The 6,030-nt window shown below is 40.2% G+C and overlaps 1 protein-coding gene across 2 annotated transcripts in view; it reads right to left on the bottom strand.

Annotated features, from left to right (window-relative positions):
• Positions 1-6,030, bottom strand: part of CCNDBP1 (cyclin D1 binding protein 1) — a 77,818-nt gene that overhangs the window by 40,946 nt on the left and 30,842 nt on the right. The gene's annotated exons all lie outside the window — the stretch shown is intronic.

Here is a 6,030-nt window from a genome sequence, read left to right as displayed (position 1 = left end):
GAGATAGCACAGAGGTCTGAGGACACTGGTTGAACTTGGTCATGACTTACTGCCCCCCCCCAAAAAATTGACTGAGCAGCTGTCATTTTGTCACTGCAGTGGCTAGTACCCCAGTCCCAATAAACTTCAGTCCTTGTTCTCACCCCCTTTGCACCCACGTAGTCATCATTTTCCCTGCAGCAGCCCCCGCCTACTCCCCGGATGCTAGAAGTGTCCTATTGTTGCAATGAGTCCATTCAAGGGTTATTACTGAGTGCCTGGTATGTGCCAGGCACTGGTCTGAGTGTAGGGGAGAAGAGAGTAAACAAAGCAAAGGCCCTGCCCCCATAGAGCTTACATTCAATTGATGGTGGAGGGGGAGATACAGACAATAGACATATCAACAGGTAAGTAAGGTATTTACAGATGATGTGTCAGTCATGATCTGGTTAGGAAAACCAAAAGCCCTGTAAGGGTTTCTACATAGTACCTATTCTCTTTGTATCTTGCGGAAAAAAGCCTACGAGATGTCTCACTTGAACTTCCTTTGAATCCCTTTCCATATCACATCCAAGATGTCCCTTAGTCTTAACAGCTCCAGCCTCTTGGCTCAAAGTCTGCCAGTACATTGTGGTGCTGGATGGACCTCGAATGACTGTGGTTCCAGAGATAAAGCCAGCTGAGTAATGCAGTGAAGTAGATTTTTGGTAGCAAAAGAAGTACTCTCAGACCTTTCTACTGGTTGTAGCTTGTGCGTATGCTCCTCCTGAACACAAAGCAACTCCAATCATTATCCCCTCTCAGACGCACCACTTTCCCATGGCACGGCGCCAAGTTCAAGATGGAGAAAGGCATGAATACCTGCCCTCCAGGCACTAGCTACATGACTGAGACAGCTGTGTTGGGCATATATTAAATTCACACACATGAAATAAATGCTTCTATTATATAGAAACAAAAGGGTAAGTGTAATTGATCAGAGGGAGAGAAGAGGGTGTGGTGAGAATTACATAGCAGGTTGAGGTCCTATTAAAGAGTAGGCTGAGAACCAGGAGAACCCTGACAGCAGGGATCGGGAAGTAACGTATGATTATTTCATTCTGTAACTGTTGCCAACAATCATGAAGAATGATTTCAGGAAAACACTGTGGATAGGAACATCTTACAGAGACAGTGACCTCTGAAATACTTGCACCACTTCAACTACCACACCCTCAGACTCTTTCATGAATCTTGATTTTGACACTATATTCATTAACTCTTTCACTCAGCAAATATTCACAGAGTTTCTACTAGGGGCCAGGCCCTGAACTAGGCACCAAGGACACAAGAAGGACCAGGGCCTGTCCTCAAGGAGCTCAAGTCTAAGCATGTGGAGAATGAAAAATGAACAGGAGGTTATAACACAGAGTGGTGAGAACTACTGTTGGAGTGAGTGTAGGGTGTTGTGGGAGCACGAGGAGGGACAGCTTGTCTAATCTTGGGATTGTGAGTCAAGGAAGGCTTCCTGGAGGGAGTGGCATTTAAGCTAAAAGACCAGGAGCTAGCCAAATAGACTTAGGGTCAAAGAGGTTGGGGTGGAATAAAGCAGTAAGGAGCTGCAAGTCAGTCAGATAGCTAGAAATCAGAGCTGGAGGAGCTAAGTAGCAGGAAAAAATACGGCTAGAACCAAGGGATGAAGAACTTCAGACAGGCAGTCTAAGGAGTTTAGACAGTGATCACCTATAGGCATCTGTTTCCTTTAAGTCTTGGATTACAGTCATTGCCTACAATGTCAGTGCTTAGAGCAGATTCTATTTTACAGACTGAGCAGACTTCATGTGATTTGAGAAGCATGTAAAGGACAAATAGTTCTCCACACTGGTCTGTCACAGGAGCTTACAATTCCCATCAGAGTCATTCCTCTCAGTTAAAGCCTTCCCTGAATATCAAGGTTGTCTTTCTACTCTTCATTTTATATTTATTGAGTACCTAGTGTTGAATATTCTAGGCCCAAATGATACAGCAGTAAACAAAGCAAACAACTCAAAAGGATTTGAATAGCTATTTCTCCAAAGATGATAGACAAATGGCCAAAAGCATACAAAAAGATGTTCAATATCATTAACCATGAGGAAAATGCAAATCAAAACTACATTGAGATATTAAAGGTAAATGCCATACGATCCAGTAATTCCACTACTGGAATTAAACAAAACAAAAACATTAGTTCAAAAAGATATATGCACCCCTATGTTTATTGCAGCATTGGTTACAATAGCCAAGATATGGAAGCAATGCAAGTGTCCATCCATAGATGAATGGATAAAGAAGATGTCTCTCTCTCTCTCTCTCTCTCTTTCACACACACACACACACACACACACACACACACACACACACACACACACAGAGGAATCTTATTCAGCCATAAAAAACAATGAGATCTTGCCACTTATGACAACATGGATGAACCTAGAGAGGATTATGCCAACTGAAATAAGTCAGATAGAGAAAGACAAATACCATATGATCTCACTTAAATGTAGAATCTAAGAACAAACAGACAAAGCAGACAGACTCATAAATAGAACAAACTGATGGTTGCCAGAAGAGAGTGGAGAAATGGGCAAAATGAGTGAAAGGGAGTGGGAAGTACAGGTTTACAGTTATGGAATGAATAAGTCACAGGAACAAAAGGTACAGCATAGGGACAGTCAGTGGTACTGTAATAGCATCATATGGTGACAGATGGTAGCTACACTTGTGGTTAGCATAGCATAATATAAAGACTTGTCCAATCCCTATACTGTACACCTGAACTAATGTAACACTGTGTGTCAATTATACTTCAAAAAAAGTCCTACAATGAGATATTACGTTACACCCACTAGGATGGCTATTAAAAAAAAGAAAATAACAAGTACTGGTGGGAATGTGGAGAAGTTAGAACTCATGTGCATTGTTGGTAGGATTGTGAAATGGTACAACTACTTTGGAAAACAGTATGGCAGTTCCTCAAAAAATTTAAAATAGAACTACCATATGATCCAGCAATTCCACCTCTGGGTATATATCCAAAAGAACTGAAAACAGTGTTTCAAAGACATATGTGCACACTCACGTCCATAGCACTGTACACAACAGCCAGGAGGTAGAAGCAACCCCAATGTCCTTCACTGGATGAAGAGATCATCAGAATTAGGTATATACATACAATGGAATACAATGCAGCCTTAAAAAGGAAGAGAATCCTGTCATATGCTACAACATGGATGAACCTTGAGGACATTATGCTAAGTGAAATAAGCCAGTCACAAAGGGATAAATACTGTATGATTCCACGTCTATGAAGTATCTAAATTAGTCAAATTAATGATACAGAAAGTAGAATGATGGTTACCAAAGCCTAAGACAAGGGAGTGGGGGGGGGATTGTAGTTTAATTAGTACAGAGCTTCAGTTCTGCAAGATGAAAAGATTCTCAAGATCTCTTTCACAACAATGTAAACGTACTTAACACTACTGAACTGTACACTAAAAATGGTTAAGATGATAGCGGCGCCTGGGTGGTTCAGTCAGTTAAGTGTCCAACTCTTGATTTCAGCTTAGGTCATAATCTCAGGGTCATGAGATTGAGCCCTGCTTTGGGCTCCACATTGGGTGTGAAGCCTGCTTAAGAATCTCTCTCTCCCTCTTCCTCTGCCCTCCCCCACGACCCCTGAGTGAGCACGTGCTCTCTCTCCCTCTCTCTAAAAAAAAAAAAAAAAAAAAAAACAGGTTAAGATGGTAAGTTTTATGGTTTGTGTTTTCTACCACAAATTTTTTTCTATGCTGTTCCAACATCTATAACTTTATTAGATAAATAATAATGATAACAATAGCATCCATAATAATGTCAGCAGGAATAAAAATCTCCATTGATTGAGTGCCTAAAAACAAACAAACAAGCAAAACTGGGTTTCAGTCTTTGTAAGTGTTGGTCTATTTCCTATTACCTTTACTCCCTGGGGAATAGTCCTTCAGGGGTCCCAATTGAAAAAAGGAGGGATTTAGGAGTCCTTCATGCCTGGTGGCCATGGAACTCCAATTTTTATCCTCCAGTCCTGTGAGATTGTCAGAAGATCTGCTCAGATTCTCAGGCTGTCATCTGCCAATTGTGAATCAGCAAATGTCTTGAAGTGAAAGGTGGCATGCTGTCAGGCTCACGTCTCTCTGCTTCTCTTCTCCCTGAGATCTTGATGCCTCAAGTCTGTGCTGTCTTGATGCCTTCAGGCAGAACTTTGAAATATTTTATTCCGCTTTTCTGGTTACTGTCAATAGGGGTGATAGGATCAAGCTAGTCTACTCTATGTAGAAGCAGAAATCCTTGAGAGGTTTTTTTTTTAACATTTTAACATTTTTTAACATTTTTAACATTTTATTTATTTATTTGAGAGAAAGAGAGCACAAGCGGAGGGGAGGGGCAGAAGGAGAGGGAGAGGCAGACTCCCCCTGAGCAAGGATCATGACCTGAGTCAGAAGCACTTAGAACTGAGTCACCCAGGTGCCCCCTCCCCCCAGTCAGCCTTTTCTGTCCCTTGCAAGTTTTTGTTATTTTTCAATAATAACAACAATATATTCTCATAGTATAAAGATACTAAAGGATATACAGGAAAAAAAAAAAAGCCATACACCCAAGCACTGAATTTCCCTACACAGAAGCAATAACTTTCCAAAAATACTCTGTGCAAACACAAGCAAATTCATATATATTCTTCCCCCACACCCTTCATACAGAGGTAGCATACGGTTCACACGGCTCTGCACCTTGCTTATTCCATTTAATGATGTAGTTTGGAGATTGCTCCATATCAGCTAATGTAGAGCTACTTCATTCTTTTTCACATTTGCATAGTTTTCTATTGAATGCATGTCCCATAATATGTCCATCTAGCACCTTATTTATGAACGTTTATGTAGTTTCTGATATTTTGCTATTGTAACTACCAGTACAATAGATACTTGTATAAATTTCATTTTACATGTTTGATTATTTGCATTGGAATATCTAGAAGTGAAATTGCTGAGTCAAAAGTATAGGCATTTAAGGTTTGGGTAAATATTACTTCATTTCCCTTAGAAAGCTATACCAATTTAGGGGCACCTGGGTGGCTTAGTTGGTTAAGTGTCTGCCTTTGGCTCAGGTCATGATCCCAGGGTCCTGGGATTGAGCCCCGAATCCCTGCTCAGCAGGGAATCTGCTTTTCCCTCTCTCTCTGCCCCTCTGCCCACTCATGCTCTCTCTCTCTCTCTCTCTCAAATAAATAAATAAAATCTTTAAAAAGGGTGGGGGGACTGGATGTCTCAGTCAGTTAAGCTCCATCCCAGGACTGAGCCCTGCATCAGGCTCCCTGCTCAGTGGGGAGTCTTCTTCTCCCTCTCCCTCTGCCCCTCCCCACTGCTTGTGCTTGCTCTTTCTCTCTTTCTCTCAAATAAATAAATAAAATCTTTTAAAAAAATAAAATAAGAAAAAGAAAGAAAGCTATGCCAACTTACATTCCTACCAGTACTATAAGAGAGTAACTCTTTCCCCACACCATCGCTAATTCAGAAAGTTGACAAATTACTCTATCTTTGCCAATCTGATAGGTCAAAGAAAGAATATCCCAGGGTACTTTTCTTCTGCATTTCTATTAAATGAGGCTGGACATGTTTTCATGTATTTAAGAGACACTTGGATTTTCTTTTCTGTCATATTCTTCACCCATTTTTCTATTGATTTGTTGTTCTTTATTTATTGATTTGCAGATGCCATTTACATTAAGGAAAGTAACAATTTGTGTTACAAGTTCCAAACATTTCTCCCAATTTGTTGTATATCTTGTAACTTTATGGATTTTTCCAAGTAAAAAAATTTTAAGGAATAAAAATTATCTATTTTTTCTTTATGGCTTCTGGGGTCTACTGTTTTAAAAGGCCTCACCCAGGCTGACTTAATAATAAGTCTATTATCTTTTTTTCTAGTACTTTTAGGATTTAATTTTTTACATTTAGAGTTTTGACCCATCTGGAATTCATTTTTGTGTATGGT

This window comes from Ursus americanus, chromosome 36 (assembly GCF_024610735.1).
Source record: "Ursus americanus isolate L20-20 chromosome 36, mUrsAme1.1.p, whole genome shotgun sequence".
NCBI classification, from domain to species: Eukaryota; Metazoa; Chordata; class Mammalia; order Carnivora; family Ursidae; genus Ursus; species Ursus americanus.
This window is presented reverse-complemented; position numbering and strand designations above follow the sequence as displayed.